This window comes from Trichechus manatus, unplaced genomic scaffold (assembly GCF_000243295.1).
Source record: "Trichechus manatus latirostris isolate Lorelei unplaced genomic scaffold, TriManLat1.0 scaffold00136, whole genome shotgun sequence".
Taxonomy (NCBI): domain Eukaryota; kingdom Metazoa; phylum Chordata; class Mammalia; order Sirenia; family Trichechidae; genus Trichechus; species Trichechus manatus.
In genome coordinates, this window is record NW_004444072.1 from 4,702,526 (window position 1) to 4,724,801 (window position 22,276).

Sequence of the window (22,276 nt, forward strand, 5' to 3'; positions counted from 1 at the left end):
CAACCCAAACATTAAGAAAACGTTTTTACAAGTTCTAGGTAAAAGGTCCTTTTTGTGATCTAGTTTTATTGCCTGGTGACTAGAGAAAGTTGCATCTGTGATTCCTATTTTTCAACATAGAATGCTTAAGATTTTTGGTAGTCTAATACAGGTCAATTGAGCAAATAGTAAAGCACTCTGCTACTAACTGAAAGGTTGGGGGTTTGAGTTCACCCAGAGGTACCTTAGAAGACAGTCTCAGCAATCTACTTCTGAAAACTCAGCCACTGAAAACTCTCTGGAGCACAGTCCTACTCTAACACACACGGGGTTGTAACGAGTTGGAGTCGACTCGATGGTAGTATGGTATAATATATGGTCCATTTTATAGGATATTCCAAGATATTGAAAATTAATAAAGTACAGAGTTCAGTATTATTATTTATGTTAATATCAGTTAATACCAGTTCTATTATTTATGTTATTTAGGTATTCTATATACTTAATTATTTTCATCCACTCGATCTGAGCAAGGACAAAGAGAATTGAATTCAAGTTTCCCTCTACTGTTTTTATATCTATTTCCCTTTCTATCACCTGTCATATATGCCTTATGAATGGTGCACAGACATGCATAACTGTAAGGTGTCCATTGTGAGTTACACACTTCAGCACTAAGAAACAAAAACCAAACCCATTTTCGTCGAGTCCATTCTGACTCATAGCGACCCTATAGGACAGAGTAGAACTGCCCCACAGGGTTTCCAAGGAGCCACTGGTGGATTCCAACTACTGACCTTTTGGTTAGAAGCTGAGCTCTTAACCACTGTGCCACCAGGTATCCACTTCAGCCTACTGTATTAAATTTTAGTTTTGTCCTCTTTAATGATATCTGCCCAGAAGTCCCTGCTTTAGTTTTGTTTGTATTTTTCTGATAAACTGTTTGTCATTCTTTTATTCTCAACCTTAATGAAGTGCTTTGTTCTAGGTGAGTCTATACCCATAGGACAGGAGCCCTGGTGGCACAGTAGTTAAAGCGCTAGGCTGCTAACCAAAATGTTGATGGTTCAAATCCTCTAGCCACTGTGGGAGAAAAATGTGGCGATCTGCTTCCGTAAAGATTTACAGCCTTGGAAGTTCGTTGGTGGCCATCCTATTCTACCCTATAGGGTTACTATGAGTCGGAATCGCCTCGAAAGGCAGTGGATTTGGTTTGGGTTTGGTACCATAGAACATAGAATTGGAGTCACTGTAGAGATTCTCCTCTTAAAGGGTAAGCTAAGCCTTTTAGTAGGTGAGTTATTGATGTGAAAATTGTTTTGTCCTTGTCCCATCATATTATTTGTATTGCATTTTCTCTGTACTTTTAAAAATAGTCCCTCATTATAAATTCTGTTTTCTTTGCTTTTTATGTGTTGTTAGTCTGCCATGCATGTTAGTTATGTTTTTTCTTTAGTTGCTATCTTTATAATGATGATTTTACATTATACCCTTAGTCATCTATTTCTTTGACTACATCTATACATTCCTAGCTACGAATGATGATTAAAAATTAGGGTATTTTCTCTTGCTCTTCTCTCTCCTTCCTCTTCTCCTCCATCTGACTGTAACTAATGGTGCTCATCTTTAATAAATTAAATGAAACAATGAGTTTATTTAACTTCTGACCTCTTTTCTACCTTACCTGTCCAATTTTGTTAGTTATATCATTTTTACATTGTCAGGGCATATAACATTTATATTTTATTCTCATACCTCGATCTCCATATTTGTTTTAGTCTTCATTCTACAGGTAAATACATTCAATATTTATTTCCAGTTCTTTGGCCAAAGTGTACCCATTTACTTCTTAATTGGCCAAAATTCACACTCAAGAATTTCCTCAAGAAGGGCTCAATGGCACAACATTCTCTGAGTTCTTGCATAGTCCAAAATTATTTATAACCTTTATATATTAAAAGGAGTCCCTGGGTGGTGCAAAAAATTAACTGCTTGGCTGCTAACTGAAAGGTTAGTGATTCAAACCCAGCCAGAGGCACCTTGGAGGAAAGACCAAGCTATCCGCTTCTAAAAGGTCAAAGCCATAAAAATCCTATAGAGCAGTTGTACTCTGCAATACATGTGGGCACCGTGAGCTGGAATCGACTCGAAGGCAACTGGTTGGTCAGTTGGCTTGTTGTTTATATATTTAAAATTTTTTTGGTAGGTAAAGCTTAGCACACACATTTTACTTTGACAGCTTATAGGTTTTACTCCACTATCTTCTGGGGTTGAATGTTGATAAAAAAAAATTTGAGGTCAGTGCATTTTCTCTCTTTCTATAGGAATTTCTGTATTTTGCTGGCTTTATTTTTAATCTTTAAAGTCAAGTATAAGTCAAGGAGCTGACCACACTGGTTTATTGGGTGTCTACTCACCTTGTAAATTCAAATGTGTTTTTTTGTTTTTAAATTTCAGGAATTTTTTTTAGAATTTAATTATATCTTTAAATATTAGTTCTGCTTTATTATTTTGATGTTTTCTTTTGAAGATTCCAATTTTGCATATTAGACATCTTCAACCTATCTTCTGTATTCATTGTTCTATGATACATTTTGAAGTCTTTATTTTTTGTTCTTTAAGTGTTTGTTTTTTCCCTTATGTGTCTTACAGTGTTTCCCGAAGTTTCTTCCCCTGTTGCTCCTTTGAACCTCTTTTTCTTTTATTATGATTCTTTTTTGCTTTTTTCCGTTGAGTTCTACCAGTTCACAAGTTTTCTCTTTTGATTTTCTACCTCTTTCTTGCTTACTTGCATTTCTGACTGTGGTCGCTCTTCATACAGGTTAAGGCTTTGTTGTTGTTGTTGTTAGGTGCCATCAGGTCAGTTCTGGCTCACAGTGACCCTATGTACAACAGGACGAAACACTGCCTGGTCCTGCGCCATCCTCACAATCACTGTTATGTTTGAGCCCACTGTTGCAGCCACTGTGTCAATCCACCTCGTGGAGGGTCTTCCTGTTTTTCACTGACCCTCTACCCTACCAACTATGATGTCCTTCTCCAGGGACTGGTCCTCCCTAATAACATGTCCAAAGTGTGTAAAACAAAGTCTTACCATCCTCGCTTCTAATAAGCATTCTGACTGTACTTCTTCCAAGACAGATATTCATTCTTCTGGAGGCCATGGTATATTCAATATTATTTGTCAACACCGTAATTAAAAGGCATCGATTCTTCTTCTGTCTTCCTCATTCGTTATCCAGCATTCACATGCATATAAGGCAATTGAAAACACTATGACTTGGGTCAGACACACCTTAGTCCTTAAAGTGACCTTGTTGCTTTTTAACACTTTAAAGAGATCTTTTGCAGCAGACTTGCCCAATGCAGTGGGTCATTTGATTTCTTGGTGTTGATTGTGGATCCAAGTAAAACATGAAATCCTTTACAACTTCAATATTTTCTCCGTTTATCATGATGTTGCTTATTGGTCCAGTTGTGAGGATTTTTGTTTTCTTTATGTTGAGGTGTAATCCATACTGAAGGCTGTGGTCTTTGATCTTCATCATTAATTACTTCAAGTCCTCTTCACTTTCAGCAAGCACGGTTGTGTCATCTGCATGTTAATAAGTCTTCTTCCAAGCCTGATGCCATGTTCTTCTTCATACAGTCCAGCTTCTTGGATTATTTGCTCAACATACATACTGAATATGTATGATGAAAGGATACAACCCTGACACACACCTTTCTTGACTTTAAACCACACAGTATATCCCATTGTTCTGTTTGAACAACAGCTTCTTGATTTATATACAGGTTCCTCATGAGCACAATTAAGTGTTCTGGAATTCCCTTGCTTTGCAATGTTATCCATAATTTGTTATAATCCACACAGTCGAATACCTTTGCATACTCAATAAAACACAGGTAAACATGTTTCTGGTATGCTCTGCTTTCAGCCAAGAACCATCTGACATCAGCAATAATATCCCTTGTTCCACCTCCTCTTCTGAATCCGGCTTGAATTTCTGGCAGTTTCCTGTTGATGTACTGCTGCAACCACTTTTGAATGATCTTCAGCAAAATTTTACTAGTATATGATATTATTCAATAATTTCTGCATTCTTTTGGATCACCGTTCTTTGGAATGGGTACAAATATGGATCTATTCCAGTCAGTTGGCCAGGTAGCAGTTTTCCAAATTTCGTGGCATAGATGAGGGAGCACTTCCAGCGCTGCATCCATTTGTTGAAACATCTCAGTTGGTATTCCTTCAATTCCTGGAGCCTTGTTTTATGCCGATGCTTTCAGTGCACCTTGGACCTCTTCCTTCAGTACCATAGGTTCTTGATCATATGCTACCTCCTGAAATGGTTGAATGTTGACCCATTCTTTTTGGTACAGTGACCTGGTATTCCTTCCATCTTCTTTTGATGCTTCCTGTGTTGTTCAATATTTTCCCCGTAGAATCCTTCAGTATTGCAACTTGAGGCTTGAATATTTTCTTCAGTTCTTTCAGCTTGAGAAATGCCAATCCTGTCCTCCCCTTTTGGTTTTCTAACTCCAAGTCTTTGCACATTTCATCATAATACTTAACTTGGCCTCCAACCCCCCCGTGAAAACCTCCGGTCGGCCCCTTTAACTCAACCATTCCTCCAATCGAATTAACCAACCCAAAATCAAAGGGCAAAAAAACCATCAATTTGGGCCTTTCCTTCCCTCCCGCCCTTTTAAAGAACCCCTCCTTTCCTTATGTATGATGTCCTTGATGTCATTCCACAACTCATCTGGTCTTCGGTCATTAGTGTTCAATGCACCAAATCTATTCTTGAGATGGCCTCTAAATTCAGGTGGGATATACTCAAGGTTGTACTTTGACGCTCATACACTTGTTCTAATTTTCTTCAACTTGAAATTGCAAAGGATCAATTTATGGTCTGTTTCACAGTTGGCCCCTGGCCTTATTCTGACTGATGATACTGAGCTTTTCTAGCATCTCTTTCCACAAATGTAGTCAATTTGATTCCTGTGTATTCCATCTGGTGAGGTCCATGCGTGTAGTTGCCATTTATGTTGTTGAAAAAAGATAATTGCAATGAAGAAGTCTTTGGTCTTGTAAAATTCTACCATGTGATCTCCAGCGTCATTTCTATCACCAAGACCATATTTTCCAACTACTAATCCTTCTTTGTTTCCAACTTTCCCATTCCCATTGCCAGTAATTATCAATGCATCTTAATTGCATATTTGATCAATTTCAGACTGCAGAAGTTGGTAAAATCTTCAATTTCTTCATTTTTGGCCTTAGTGGTTTGCGCATAAATTTGAATAATAATTGTATTAACTGGCTCTTTCTTGTAGACGTATGGATATTATCCTGTCACTGACAGTGTTATACTTCAGGATAGATCTTGAAGTGTTCTTTTTGACGATGAATGCAATGCCATTCCTCTTCAATTTGTCATTCCCAGCATAGTAGACCATATGACTGTCTGATTCATAATGGCCAATACCAGTCCATTTCAGTTCACTATTGCCTAGGATATCAATGTTTATGCATTCCATTCCATTTCTGATGATTTCCAGTTTTTCTAGAGTCATACTTCATAATTTCCACGTTCTGATTATTAATGGATGTTTGCAGCTGTTTCTTCTCATTTTGAGTCATGCCACAACAGCAAATGAAGGTCCTGAAAGTCATTAAGGTCGACTCTACTTTGAGGAGGCAGCTCTTCTCTAGTCGTATTTTGAGTGCCTTCCAACCTGAGGGGCACATCTTTTGGCACTGTATCAGACAAAGTTCCGCTGCTATTCATAAGGATTTCACTGGCTAATTTTTTTCAGAAGTAGACTGCCAGGTCCTTCTTCCTAGTCTGTCTTAGTCTGGAAGCTCAGCTGAAACCTGTCCACCATGGATGACCTTGCTGGTACTTGAATACCGGTGGCATAGCTTCCAGCATCACAGACAGCAACATGCAAGCCCCCACAGTATGACAAACTGACAAACACGTGGGGGAAGGCTTGTTAGGTTTTAAAAAGTCACAGCTTTAATCTGCTCTGTCACAGTGTTATTGATTGAACTGTGCTCCCCAAAAGGATATGTGGAAGTCCTGACTCCTTGTACCTGTGAATATGACCTTGTTTGGAAATAGGGTCTTTGAAGATATCATCAGTTACTATGAGATCATACTGGAATAAAGTGAATCCTAATTCCATCCAAGTTGTGTCTTACAAACCCTGTACTAACCATAAACTTCCACCTCTTCTTTACCATTTACTCATTTCAAGAAATATTTATCACCCCTCAATGGCTGGAAAAACTGAATATGACTGATCTCTTATTCTAAATCTTATCTTGAACCTAAAACGAGCCTTTCAAAAGTTAAAATTTTTCCATTTTTTTTCTTTTTTTCCTCCAGTTTTACTGAATCATCCTCCCTTGAAGTAGTCAGTACCTCTATCTGACTGTGAAGAAGGGTGCTAGGAGCCAAGAACCACAGAGGAAAGAAAAGAGAATTTCACTACATGGACATGAGCTCTGAACTGTTTTCACTAATATGATAGAAGGGTCTTGAGTCATCTACAGTCTCATTAGCCCCTTCTAAGTCCCTCAAGTCTGCAAGATATCTGGGTGAGTTTGGGGAGGATTGACTCTATTCCCTAGGGAGTCTAGCAAAAGCCTTGAAGACCTCAAGTCCAAGTCTTACAGGTAATAAGGTATTGCAGTAAAACCTATCCCAGTCCCTTTCAGTGCCATCTTCTACCGAGAACTTCAGGCCTGACAGTATTTTTTTGTATATTAGTATCTCCTTATCTTTTCAACCCAAAATTACATGGTTCTCTTACTTTTATAATGGGAAATCTCTTCAACTCTGCAAGTCTGTTTCTTCATATATAAAATGGAGATTATGATATTGTCTTTATAGGTGTCATATCTATGATCCTCTCATGAGAAAATGATGAGATTGGAGATCTGATTCTGTTGTGTAAATTGGAAGCAACCGTATCAATATTGGTTATAATTAAATGTTTTCAATATAGAATATTGCGCATGTTTATAGTAACATTAGCAAACAGCTCTGTAAAAGCCTCTAAAAATACAAAGAAAAACACATTGGAGATGAAAAAGAATGGCAGTTTTTCCAGGACCCCTCAAATGCTGCCCTTCTTTCCCTGGGACGGTATCTACTTTCAGGAATGACATATTCCAAGGTTATGTCTCAGACAGGTGCTCACCTAGCAGTTTTGCAACTCACTTGTCATTATAATATTATCAGGCTCCCCTGGCTGAAGGAGTTGGGGCCCCAGTGTCTATATCCAGCAAGGCAAAACTGTAGAATGACTTGTAGCTCAATCAGCATATTGGTTAGTACCTGTAATGTGTTATATCAGCTGTTTTAACTGGCCTTCCTCCAAAGTCTAACCCACTCTGGAGAATTCCCTACCCAGCTTGAAGGGTTTGCTTCTCCTTGATCTGGCTCTTATTTATCTATCTAAGCTTCAGAAAGGAAGATTGATGGGTGGTTTTCTTGTGTGGCTTATGTAAGTTTATTTACAGCAGGAAAAAAGGAGAGGGGAAGGGAAGCCGGGAATCTCACATGAGAAGGTTTCTTTCTGATCCTCAGCTGGATACCTCCATGGTTGTTTGATGTCCATCATTGTGGCGATCATTGCGACTCATTTGGCCCAACTGGCTGACAGAGCCATCTGTTGTCAGGGAACCCAATTCAGAACTGTCCAGTCAGGGAGCAAAACAAAATACATCGCTGAATCTCAGGACAGAAGGAGAGCTGCAGTCATCTGCTGATATTTTTTTCCTTTAAATAAGGTTTTCCCTGCAAGCAGGTGGAAGGATGCACCTTACAAGACCTCTGTGATTGGCTCCCGGCCAGTCAGGCGCATTTTTCACAGCTGGCATCAGGATAAACTAATTTTTTTTTACTAAATTGACCCCTATTACTTTCATTTTCACTAGCTCTCAACCAATTCATGGGATACAATTTAATACAATGCAAATAATGGTACCGCATCCTTAATAGCAAAGCATCAAAACATGAGCTAAAACCTAAGTGTCCACCAGTGGGGTTGGGGATGGGAAATGTGAAAGACTCCATATACCTAACAGAAAAGAGCCTACTAAGAAATGTAGAAAGAAAAAAAGGATTTTGAAAAACAAGGTAGACAATCAAATGGTTAATAATCACTTTGGTAAGATGCTTCTGTGAATTCAGGAAACCTTCCCAAAGAAGGTAGCCTGTGAGCTGGACCTTAGGGAGTGTCGGGGAAGGAGGACACCAAGCTGGTGAGGAAAAGGAAAGCTATTCCAAGCAGAAGGAGAATCTGAGCAGGAGCACAGGGCTATGGTAAAGCAGACATAGCCCTCCATGATTTACCTCTTGCCTTCACCTCTCTGCCATTTCCCACACCCACCCAATACCTGGAGTTTCAGGTATAGTGTGGGGTTGCACCCTACACCGGGGCTGACAATCTGTAGTTCCTTTAAAAACTGATGTAATTTTCTATTAAAATGCCTTTCCACATGCTATTCCTTTGATTTAGAATGCCTTTGCCCCTGAACCTGGAGAACTATCTATTCATCATTCAGAATTCAGTTAAGTTGTCACTTCTTCCGTTTTCTGGAATTCCCTCTGGCCCTCCCCATCACTTGCCAAAATGCAGTTGATTATTTTCTTCTCTATATTATGCTTCTTATCTGCACTAAGAATATCATGTAACTTATTGCATTGTATCCCTAATTATTTTTGTAACTTTTTTGATATAATTTCAAGCTTATAGAAAAGTTCCAAGGATAACAAAGGTATTTCCATGTATTCTTTATGCAGATTCACCAGTTGTTTACATTTTGTCCCATTTGCTTTATTATTTCACTCTCTAAAAATATTTATATATGTGCATAAATCTTTGAAATCCTTTTCGCCATGAGTTGGAGTTGACTCAACAGCAACTGGTTACTGGTTACCTTTATATATTGTATTTTTACTCAAATAGCGCACACTTTCTACTTTTGTTTGCCAACCACACCACATGTTGAACATGTTGCTGTAAAAAAAAATTAGCATAGCACACTTACAAAAATACCTCGTGGTGGAATGGCATGCCTTACTGTTATCTGATCAAAAAAATTTAATACACCAATAATACCCTTTATTACCTGTTTTGTTTTTCCTGATTCAAGATGCAACATAGGATCACATTTTGCATAGAGTTGTCATGCCTCTGTAGTTTCCATTAATCTTTAGCATTCCTCAGCCTCTTTTTATCTTTCAAGATATTGACATGTTGAAGAGTCAGTCCAGTCATTGTAGAATGTCTTCAACGTGAGTTGTCTGATGTTTCTGCATGATTATATTCGGGTGATGCATTTTTGGAAGACATACCACATAAATGATATTGTGTTCCCCTCCATGCATCATATCAGGAGGCAAATGACATCAATGTGTCTCAATATGGGGGATGTTAACGTGGATTATATGGGGAAGTTGGTGTCTACCAGGTTTCTCAACTATAAAATTAATATTTGTTCTTAGTAATTAATAAGTAACTTTTGCTGGGGCTACTTAGAGACTATGTAAATATCCTGTTCCTTGTCAAAATTGTGCCCATTGTTTTTGTGGTTGTTGTGAGCTGTTGCCATGTCAACTCCAACTCTTGGCTACCTTACGTACAACAGAACAAAATTGTGGATTGTCCTTTGTCCATCATTTCAGCTATTGTGCCAATCCATATCACCAGGGTCTCTCTTGCTCTTCTTGTTGGCCCTCTGCTTCACCAAGCGTGATGTCCTTTTCTAGCAAATGATCCCTTCTGAAAACGTATCCAAAGAAAGCTGGACAATGTTCTCTTGTGGTCCATAAGGTTTCATTGGTTAATTTTCAGAAGTAGATCACCAGACCTTTTCTCCTGGCCTTCATTAATTCTTGCATAATACAAGAATTCATTTCATATTTAGGGTTTGGCATTTCATTGTAAGAAAGACCTTTCCCTTCTCCTTCATTCATTTATTATATTTATTCATTTGCTTATTTTTGTGCCAATATGGACTTATGGACTTCTATTTTATTCAGTGGATTAAAATCCATAACTGGCATTCTTCATGTTGACGCTCAAATTGTTTCAGATTTTGGACACTGGTAGCCCCTTCAAGCTGGTTTCTGTGTCATTTTGACATGTCTTCAACATTCAATGAGCATTTTCTTACTTTCTGGCACAACCTATTTTGTATTTTTCCGTTTAGTCGTAGCTCTGGAATTAATCCATCCTCTAAGAAGCCCTGGTTCCATTTAGTAGAGAATGGTATTTAGGAGCCAATATAAGAGCACTATCTGTGCTCATTACTACTAGTGTTTCATTGCTTCCAGCCTCTCTCAATTCTTCTGGCCTCATCCTCACTTCTGGATGTTATGGATGTTCTGTATATTCTACTTGGTTCCCATTGATACTCTAAATCCTCTGCTTTTCAGCCACAACTTCCTTCTGTTTCTTACTTAGAATGTCCACTCCACTGTTTCTCATATGGGATCACCTTACCATTTACTGTGGTGATCCATAGCATACTTACTGGCTTTCACTTCTCAGCTATTTTTAGCCTCCCCAATAGAAGCATGGGATAAATTTTTAATCCCTTCCACACCACACAGCCATCAAAGGAGATTCTATTGGCAAAAATCCGTGCTGTTTCTCTGCCTAAATTTGTGTACAAACGTTTCTATCCCACTGTGGCTATTTCAGATTGACACAAGAGGGGGTGTTGCAAGTCAGTCTCTTTCCAGAATTAGAATTGGGAAGGGGACTGCATGTACCCTAGGGTTTCAATTTTCTCTTCAAAATTAAAGAGTTTTTACCTAACCACACCCATGCTCTTTGGATCAAGGCCCATGGAGGTGGTGGCACTGGGTCCCTGGAGAATCCTGGCTGCTGTTTTATCCTGTATATACCCCCTCTAAATGTCTTTTCTTCCCCTCATGAAAGACGTTGTCTTCATTTCACTGTCTGGTAGGTACTTCCCCTACACCATAGACTTTGGTTCTCCTCTTAACATTTTTTTGATAAAACTTAGAGATCTATAGTTCCTTAAGCTTGTATCTTGTTGGAGATAAGGTCTTTTAGAATCTATAAATTCACTTTCCCTCAATAAAGCCGAGATTTCAAGAATTTTTTTAACTTTGGTCTTCACAGTCCCTTTATGGGAGCCAAATGCTAAATAATGACTCTTCCTCTTCAAATTCTTGATATAAATACCCAAATTCTCCCTAAGGCATTAGGTGCCTCAGACTAAACAGGGTGGTAAACATGGGAAATGTAGAAGAGAAAAGAGCATTACTTTATTCACGTTACCCCACATTTCTCAAAGCTTTAGATGCGCTAATGAGTTTTATGACTCTACCAGTGTGGTGAATATGATCTAGAACATTTTCCAACTTATTTGACCACAGATACTTTTTCTTTAAAGAGTGTCTGACCAGGCTAATATTCCACTGGAACTACTCTGAGGCACAAAAGGCTGCATTGCAAAACAAGAAAAAGTGGAAGCAGAGATCCCAGTTAAGAGGCTACTTAATTTGTCCAGAACAGAAGTGATGAAGATTTGAACTAGAGAAATGGCGGTGGCTATTAAGAGGAGAGGCAGATTTAATAAGTATTTAGAAAATGAAATTATATAATCTGATGAGAAGACATACTCTACTAAAATGGAATTCTAGATATTTTTGTCTAACAATATGGTTTTGTAAATAGTTAAATTTCAAGAAAACAATTGGATGAAAATCAGAAGCATATGAAATAGATGTTTATGAAATAAATGTGGAAGGAAAACATTTCTTCCGGGCTGGATCAGAAGGGAAATTTGTTTAAGTTACCAAATTATGTTTTATTCTACCCCTCTTAGTCCATGAAACATATTAGAATGGTTCCCATTGGCCTCTCAGGATCTTTAGAACAGACCCACCAATGCTATGAGAAAGACTGAAAAAATTCCCCAAATGAGCCAGTCAGTGAAATTCTAGATTGGATGTAATTTTAATATTTTAAGCACCAAATATTTTCTAATGACATGTTAGAATATCTTTCACGAGCCTCCACTGATTTATACTTTTCACTAACTAAACATAGTATGATGTGTTTATTATAATGTAATTTGAGCAGAAGAGGAAAAAAATAAGGCAAATTTAGTCATAAACCTACACTAATTAATATTATTAAATATGGTGTAAGAAACTGCAAATGTTTCAGACTTAATAGAATGTGTATAGGACTGGCAATTTTTAAACAAAAACCAAGGAAGCAAGGAAGGTGACAACTAGATAGAAATTGCTAGTAAATCCTACTTCAGAAAAATAGTCTGTTTCCCTATGGTCTTCATAAAATGGTTATATATATATATATGTATATACATATGAAAGAAAAAAACAGCAATAAAGCAAATAAGTTGCAAAATGCAGTAGATTGCTGTGGAAAAAAATGGCCGTAATCATTTCCTTCCTTCCGTTTTATCCATGTCCCTTTGCCATGTGACTTTGCAGCTTCTTGAATCAAAAGGCTGACTCTATTTCCCCACCCCTTGTAACTGGTCTGCACTTGCGACTTGCTTTGAACAATGGAATGCACTAGAAGTGACACCAAGTCCATTGCAAGCCTAGGCCACTGTTTCTGAAGGAACTGTACCCAACCTCCATGTGAAGAAGCCGGGGTTAGCCTGCTGGACAACGAAAGACCACATGGATTAGGGACAACCCACCCCAGCTGACGTCATCCTCGACCAGCCAGCTGTGAGAACCGACTGCAGATGCATAAATGAGACCAGTTGAGACCATAGACCATTTCAAGGGACATGCCCTGTTGGTTTTGACTGGATAGTCATATAACCTTAATAAAGAGATGAGTGATAGAACTGTTGGTTTTGACTGAATATTCATATAAACTTTTTAAAGAGATAAGTGATGGAGCTGTTGGTTTTAACTGGATAGTTGTATAAACTTTTAAAGAAATAAGTGATAGAGCTAACCCTGATCTGTAAGTTTTAAATTTATATTGTTTCATTCCACGTACAAAACAGTTTCTTCCTACAAATAGTTTTTTGTTTTTTTGTTTTTGCGTTGGGAGAGTGTAAAGGAAAGCAAAATGTTTTATCATGATTTTTGCTTCAGTGACTTTGGGACAAATTAAAAAGGCCTAAACTCTGAAAAATAAAAATAAATTTGAGCTCAGCACAAATTGCCAACCTGTAAACTGTGGGATGAATAAATGGTTGCTTTAAGCCACTAAGTTCTGGAGTTATTTGCTATTCATAAAAGCTGAGGGGTTCAGATTATTGCACTTCTTAAGTATTTTAATCACCTGTCACTATGCTTTCTGTTTTCTATCTACTCTTATCCTACTTATGCATTGCTGCCAATTTAATTTCCTAAGCACTATTCTTTTTTTTTTTTTTAAATATTTTATTGTGTTTTAGGTGAAAGTTTACAGAGCAATTTAGTTTCCCATTCAGCAAATTGTACACAGAGCATTCCATGACATTGGTTGCGATCCCCATGCTGTGTCAACACTCTACTCATTTCCACCCTGGGTTCCCCATTTCCTTTCATCAGATTTTCCTCCCCCTTCCTGCCTTCTATCTTTACTTTTGGACAAATGTTGCCCTTTTGGTCTCGTATAATTGTTTATTCTACACAGCATGTTCTTTTCAGGTGTTATTGTTTATTTTATAGGCCTGTCTATTGCTTGGCTGAAAGGTGGTTTCCAGGAGTGGCTGTGATTCCAAGTCAAAGGGGTGTCTTAGGGCAATAATCTCGGGGATTCCTCCAATCTCTATCATGTCAGTAAGTCTGGTTTTTTTTATTAATTTGATTTTTTATTCTACATTTTGTCCCACTCTATCCACTAAACACTATTCTTATCCTACCCTTAGTCAAAAAACCTTCAATGACTCCTGATTGTCCATATAATAAAGTCTAAACAACTTTAATCTGATATTCAAGATCTTCCATGATTTTTCTACAACTTAGTTTTGAATCTAAGCTTCTGCTCCTTTAATTCACTCACCTTTGGTTTTGTCCAAAGTAGTTATCGTGAGTTGTTTACTATGAAACAGCATTAATTAAAAAGTCCATCACTGATTTAATAGATATCTCACTCTACAGCCTGTGGGTAAGTTTCTTTCGAAACTGATTCTAAGATAACTCAGAGTTCTAGAGATATTAAAATACAAAAAATAGTGATAATTAAGGCCTCATTGTTTTCCATATATGTCTTATATGTCCTGCCTCTTGTCCCTGTCTAGCATAATTTCCTCAACCTTATATGCTACAGGTCTATATATTCAAACCCTATCTATCTAAATGGGCCCCCTGGTGGCACAGTGGTTAAGCATTCGGCCGCTAACCAAAAGGTTGGCAGTTCGAATCCACCATCCACTCCCTGGAAATCCTATGGGGCAGTTCTACTCTGTCTTACAGGGTTGCTATGAGTTGGAATCAACTCAACAGCAATGAGCTTGGTTTGGTTTAGGTTTATCTATCTAAAAACCTGTTCAAATGTCCTTTCCCTCAGAAATCGTTGAGGACCTTTCTCTTTACTGAGCTGAATACAATCCCTCTCACGTGAACTTTCCTAGAAATGGATGCCGATTTCTCATAGGCACTTGTCTCTTCCTACTCTGGACTGCAGTTTTTATAGATCCTTTTTTTTTTCCTCTGCTATCGGACTGTTTGCAGATTCAAAGTTTATTGAATATTTAATACCCTTCTTTTGTCAGTCTAACCCAAAGCTCTAAGTACAATGTCTATTAACTATTACTCAACATATATTTGTTAAGCAAATAAATTAATGAAAAACACACATTCAGTAAACCTCAAATTTCTAACACTTCAATTTCATTTTGCCACTAATTAACCGTGTGACCTTAGACAATTTAGTTAACCGCTTAGGACTGATGCCTCAAATGATATAACAGATGAGAAAATGGGTGTGTGAATACCCTGTATAAACTGTAAACTGCAAGATCAGTTCAAAGTATTAGCATCGCTTCCTCTTCGGAGAAATAAGGCAGTGGAACTTGATCCATTTCAGAAACTATAGCTAGCATTGCGCAATGATAAGATGTTGGCTCAGAGTTGGAGGTGACTCAAAAAACTAGGTACAGAACCTGTCTCGTTAGAAAGGTACTCTTGGTTGCTGATGCAGTAGTGAATATCCTTTCTGTGATTACCATTCCAGATGTCTTTGAACCATATGGGCAGGTCAAATGAGACCAGAAGTACTATGAACCAGTGTTAATCAGGGCTCTCTCCTCTCCCTGAGACCAAAGGAGCCATTTGCACAGAGAATGAGACAGGTATTATTAGGGCAATATAATCACCTAAGAGTTTGGTTCAAAACTTTTTTATTAGCTAAAACTTTTATTAATAAAAGTAGGTTAAAAACATATTAAGAGTTCAATATTTTAAAGAATCACCCTGAGGAAATAGGCATTGGTGATTGGTGTTGGCTGTAATGATATACCATAATTAACATGATCGCTACAGTCTCAAACCCCACTTGCCTGCAGTGTGATGGATTTTACAGTTTAGTTCAATACAGTTTAATTCAGTTAGTTTGATTCAATTTATATCTGTTTCAGTTCAAGGTAGCACTATGCCATAGGAGAAGGAAGGTCAGCTTTATCTCAGATGTTAGAATTCATGTCCTTCAACATTGACTATTTACCTGTATGAAGTTTGGCAACCTACTTAACCTCTCTAAACTTTAATTTCCTCATTTATAAAATTGGGATAATATTAGCCACCTCATAATAAAGTCCTCTGCGCAATGATCGTATCTCCCATCTTCTTCCTTTGACTTCAGATCATGTCAGTTCAATTTGACTTAATCCAACAAACATTAACTATCATCTACAGTGCTGGAACACAACAATAAATTATGGAAGCATCATTACAAATATGGGCTTCTGGGAAGCATCTGAAATTCAAAGGTTTATCGCTGCGAAAATATGTACTATTTGATTAGGTAAGGTATTAAGTTTTAATGGACAGTGATACAGATATATTTTGTATAGAACACAAAGTAAAGGGAGATTTTTGGTCTCCATGCCTATGTGCATGTTAGGTATATGTTAAGGTCTTCAGAGAGCTCACTCAAAAGATATCACGTGGTGACAAGCATTGGAAAAGTAACCAACACTTGCCACGTCCAGTGACGAGTTCTGACTTGACAAGAGATGTTAAAAAGTTTTCTATCATGTTTGAATGTTAGTACAAAAGCTCCTTTTAAGAAATAGAATTGCTCCTAAGCATTGATTAAATTTATAGCATATTGCAAATAATCTGTAACATTCAAGTGTGACCCATTCTCTTGACCTTTTGATTACAAGGATACAAGGAATTTGCCAGGGCTTAAGAATATTTTTAGGAGCACTAGTGGCACAGTGATTGAGGGCTGGGCTGCTAACTGAAAGATCAGCAATTTGAACCCACCAGCTGCTATGGGGGAGAAAGATGTGCCAGTCTGCCTCCATAAAGATTACAGCCTTGGAAACCCTATGGGGAAGTTCTACACTGTCCTATAGGGTTGCTCTGAATCAGAACCAACTTGATGACAACAGGTTTGGTTTTTTTAAAGGTATTTTAGTCAGAATAGCCCCTGTAACGATATTATAATACACAGATCCCAAATCTCAGTGCTTAAACACATAAAGTTTACCATTTGTTCATGAAAAATCTGTTCCAACGTGGGTGGTTTTCCAAAGAAGCTGTCCTTCATGCAATGACTTAGTGACTAGGCTCTTATGGTTCTGCCATATCAACACACCACCTCCATGCTTGCCACCCAAGGAGAGATATGAGAGATGGTGAATTGTTTGGGGGCTTTTCACTGTCTCCATTTGGAATGGACACATGTCAGTTCTTCTTATGTTTCATTGGCCGTAACTAACCATACGCCCTTCCTTACTACAAGAGGACTGAAAAACATTTACTTTCACACACCCAGGAAAAAAGGAATAACCAGATATTGGCATGCATTATTAATGTCTAATCCAGTGGGTTAAGGAAAATCACAAAGGAAAGCCTGAGCTACTATACTCCGTGCAAATTTGGAAACTTGGTACACCCTGCTTCCCTATAAAGACGAATAAATCTTGAATTTTGGAGAAACAGTAAAACTCGTTGCTATCAAATCAATTCCAACTCATAGCAACCTAATAGGACAGAGTAGAAGTACCCCATAGGGTTTCCAAGGCTGTAATGTTTACAGGGAGCCCTGGTGGTGCAGTAGTTAAGAGTTTGGCTGCTAACCTAAAAGATGGCGGTTCAAATCCACCAGCTACTCCTTAGGAACCCCGTATGGGGCAGGGAGTTCTACTCTGTCTTATAGAGTTACTCTGAGTTGGAATTGATTCAATTCAGTGGCAACAGAGTTTTTTGTTTTGTTTTGTTTCTTTAATCTTTACAGAAGCCACATCTTTCTCCCACGGAGTGACTGGAGGGTTCAAACCACTGACCTTTTGATTAGCAGCCCAGTGCTTTAACCACTGTGTCACCAGGGCTTCTCTATGTGAAGACAAAACCCATTGCCATTGAGTCTATACAGGACAGAGTAGAACTGCCCCATAGGGTTTCCAAGGAGTGGTTGGTGGATTTGAGCTGCCAACCTTTTGGTTACCAGCAAGCTCTTAACCAGTGTGCCACCAGGGGTCCTAGGAGATAATAATCTCCTATATCTGTAGGCATGCATTTAATGGAAGGCATGAGTGAATCTAAGCATTGCAAGGGGTAGATTGTATTGGACACCCCCTTGTGCCCCCACTTAATTCTGCTCAGCCGTACTTCCTTCTCCAGCTGCTGCTGCAATCACCAGTCCCCCACAGGCTTTGATCAGCTTCACTCAGGTGCAGCCTCACTGTGCCTCCTCTCAGGCCTGTGCCATGGATCTCTCACTCCCTGTCCTGGGCTTCTGTGGTGATGCAGCATGAGACACTACTCAGAACTCAAATAGATACATCTCAGAAGTGTGAAGGAACTAATGTACCAATAAATAAAGCATTCCCTCTTCCACCCCCGAGGCAGTTAGGTCTGAGATAAATTTCATAAGGCCATGAGTTGAGCAACGGTCACACAGTGTGTCCAGGTTGATCATGCAGTCTTGTCCTGGTTTTTGCACCTTTCCTGTTTATTCCTCCGTGCCTCACCCCTGCTTCTTCGTATCATGTCAGAGAGAACTCAGGCTAAGGCAGAATGTAATAAGGTAATTTTTTTTTTAGCTTGAAATTTCTCCGCACTCCAGATATCTTAATAAACCCAAACCAAACCGGTTGCCATTGAGTTGATTTCAACTCATAGTGACCCTATAGGACAAAGTAAAAAGGCCCTATAGTGTTTCCAAGGGGTGGTTGGTGGATTCCAACTGCCGACCTTTTGGTTAGTAGCCGTAGCTCTTAACCACTAGGTCACCAGGGCTCCCACATCTTAATAGGAGGTAGGAAAGTGTATATAAGGGGCCAATGAGACCCTAGGATAGAAACAATTAAGATGTTCTATGCTTTGGGATTCAAAGTCATTTGAGAGTCTCTGAATCATCAAAATGGTCCAAAGTGAAGTTGACAGGCAGCAGAACACAACTCAGGGCCCGTAAAGTGAATTTCGTCATAAGTGCAGACGTGGTTCTAGACTGTTGGCCTAGGCCAGTGTTGAACATGGTGTGAGGGAAAGGCTGAGAATGTCAGCTACCTGTGCTTTACAGATGTGCTGAGGGCATGTTAGCTGTGAATGTGAGTATAATTTAGGCAGCTGTAAAAATGACAGTCCAGTCCTAACACAGTGTGGGCCATGACTGATGAGGGTAACTCTGAGGGGAGGCACTTCCGTGTCCTGCCTGCCCTGTAAGCCATTATGTTGAGCAGCCATGTCAGAGTCCATGCATGTTGGTCTTCAGTCAGTGGGCAGGACTTCATAGGCCTGTTCTGTGTGACAGAGACACAGATTCTGCAGTCCTTCCTGCCAGACTCCAATATGTTTATGTCTTTCTAACACTACAGTCACTACCCTGTTTAGGTCACCATCATCTTGGATTGACACAACACCCTCCTAACAGATCTCCCTGACTCTCAAGGGGCAACGCATTCTACATGACATATCCAGATCCTTCTAAAACACATATTGATCACCTCACTTCCCTGCATATAACCAGGGCTGGGCCTGAGAACAAAACAGGCTGTGGCACCAGTAATCGGTCGAGTTGCTGCTGCTTGCGTGGAAGAATATTTACCCCAAGGTGGTTGGCCTGGAATTCAGATATGTCAATGCAGCAAAAACTCTGGAACTAAGCGATTGAGGTGAGATTAATCCAGGAAGAGAGACAAGTCTGTGATAGCCATGATGAAGGCCAGCCTTGCCAAATGAGTCTTGCAGGCTCTATGTTAGAATAGCAGGCAATAAGTAGGTACCATGGTATAAATTTCTCATGAATCAAGGGACATGGGTTCTTCCAAATTAAAATTTGAAAAAAAAAAAAAATTCTTGGGATGTTTTGGATCTTCCTGGATGCTCAAAGCTCAAAGATGAGAAACTGCTCAAAGCGATCTAGGCAAGAGCTTTGTGATGGTTAAGATTTCATGACTTTTGGTGATTGTGGCTTTGCGATGTGTTAACTTAGCTAAGCTGGAAATATATTTCCCAGAGTCCCCTGTCCTTTATTGCTTCAGACTGTGGTTGGCCACAAGAGAATTCTACCAAGGGCTGAGAGGGCAGAAACAAATAAAAAAAAAAAAAAAAAAACCATTGCTGTGGATTCAATTCGAACGGAAGCAGAAATCATTTAATGTTTGGGAGGCTGGTGTAGGGTCAGGGGTGGTTGCAGCTCACACAGGTTTTCACTTGTGTGCTAGTTCACCTGATTGGTGAGGGGCAGCATCTTAGCAGGCAACTCCTGCATCTCCCACAGGGTCTCCTTCAGCTTCTCTGACCCCTGGGCCAGGTTGGTGGTTAGCTCCATGATAAGAAGGACTGGCTTCTCCTGCAGGTCACTCACTTAGTCAAAGTTGGAGGCTTGGAGGTGGTGAGACACCACCAGGAGTTCCAAATCCACTTCACGGTTCCCAGCTTACCCTTGTGAGTTCCAGTTTGACTTGCTCTCCTCGCCCAACCCCATTTCCAGAGCTTCAAACAGGTTCATTCCAGTTTGAACTCCAGCTGAGAATTTGCATTTCCACTCCAGATGTACTGAATCAGAATCCACAGCTTAACAAGATCCCCAGGTGACTCTCATGTATAACAAATTTTGAAAGCCACGGCTCTGCTAGTGAGTTTCAGAATTGGTCCCTAACCAGCATTGCCTGGAAACTTGTTAGAAATGCAAATTCTCAGCAGGGATTGGAACAGGAAGGAACCCTATCGAAGCCCTGCCCATTTCACAGCCATTTTTGCTTCTCCACTGCCGGCTCTGCGGCCTTCAGGTGCAGAACTCGGTGCCAAGGCAACAGCCCTGCAGAAACTGAGCAACTCCCACAGTTTTATATGGCAGCCTCCTTGTGATAACGCCCTTAGTCTATATCCTTCCTCATGCATTTGCTTCTCAGATCACACCCTGACTGATGCCCTGGTCAAAAAGAAAGATTGCTCTTTTACAACTTTGGATCAGAAGGGTTTGGAATTGGTTTTCCTCGTTTCATTTGTGCTGGGTAGAGGGTGAGTGGGGAAAGGAGCTGGGGTGGAAACCGTGGTTTGTGAGAAGGTACTCCAGGGGACTTAAACAGTGTTAAGCACCAGCGCCGAGGTCATGACATTAAACCTCCACAGGGAAGAGGGAAGTGAGAGAAATGAAGCAGGCCAGATCATGGACTGGAGAGTATATGCCTCGTTAAGGCGAAGCGGCAAATCCCTCTGGCCAATCGTCAGATGAGGATGACACCCAATATCATTCGATTCAATTATAATGAGAAGCTGGAAGTTCGGGTTCTTTTGCAAAATTTCCCAATTTTTAATGCCCATGCCAACAACAACAAAAAAGCCCAATTCAAAAAAAAAAAAAATCAATGTTTAAACTTGACAAATCATGTCCACAGGCCAGATTTGGCCCAGGTTAAGCATCAACTGCAGTGTCAAATTACCTGGGTTTGAATCCTGGCAGCACTTACTAGACTTCTGTACCTCAATCCTTCATCTATAAAACGAGCCTGAAAGCACCACCTTTATGGGATATCTACAGCATCAAATGAATTACTAGTATATTTCCTTGTATCTAAGAAAATCACTGCATTTGAGATGCACAGTAAGTCTCCGGGTTAAGGACAAATCGCACTTAAAATGAAACACAATGGTTCGTAATACGGAACACAGGCACCAAGTTGTGATGGTCATGAAAACATCAGGCAGCCTCAACAGTTCAACGAGTCGAGGAAGGAGAATGCCGCCTGCCTTTTTAAATCTGATTACGTTGCTGTTGACACCGTGTTGAGTGTGTAACGTTGTCTTTGACTTAAATTTTCCCCTTTTTTTCCCTTGTAAGCGTGCCTCCAAAGCGTAAATCTGACTGACGCTAAAGAAGAACCATACATACCTGTTCCTACTTACCTACAAATTTCACCTAAAGACGGACTTAGGAAAGAATCTAATTCATAACCCGGGGAGTGCCTGTACCGTTATTTTACGTATCCCTAAGAAAGAAAAATGGCTGCTAATTAACCTATGACACAATGCTTTCGTGTCACTTAGAATTGTTGTTTTATAATTATTGCAAGAGCGCTTTAAAACTTATTTAAACTTAGATTTTTATCATATATCACTCATGGGCATATGTATAAGCATACAGGAAATTTAACTGAAATAGTTTGGTGTGGTGTTCTTAAAACATCTCCACATTATAAGACTTACTACCATGAATTAGTTTTCAGCTCTCGTTTTTCCACTCTTGCTGTATATTTACACTGCCATCCTTGGTGCTCTTCAGAGCATTTGCCATGCAGCATTTCTTGAAAGAGTGCTCCACCACTGTCTCTGGGAATTTTTTCCAAGTCACTGACACCCATGATAAGAGTCTGCATGCTGGCATTTTCTTCGTCTTACCAAAAGATGTCAATGGAGAATTTTCACAAAACAGAAAGGCTTGTATTCCTTCCTTAAATGTCTTTAAGTTAAAGATTGTTGGCTAAACATTCAAACGCTTCTTTTGTCCCTCACTCACCAGGAATAACACAAAAAGTTTGTGCATATGCAAACCATTTTTATTAATTGTTGTTTGGCTGAAAGCACAGTACTGTCAAAACTTTAATTGCAAGACATTTTCAGGTGTCTTGGATGTTAAAATTAAAAAA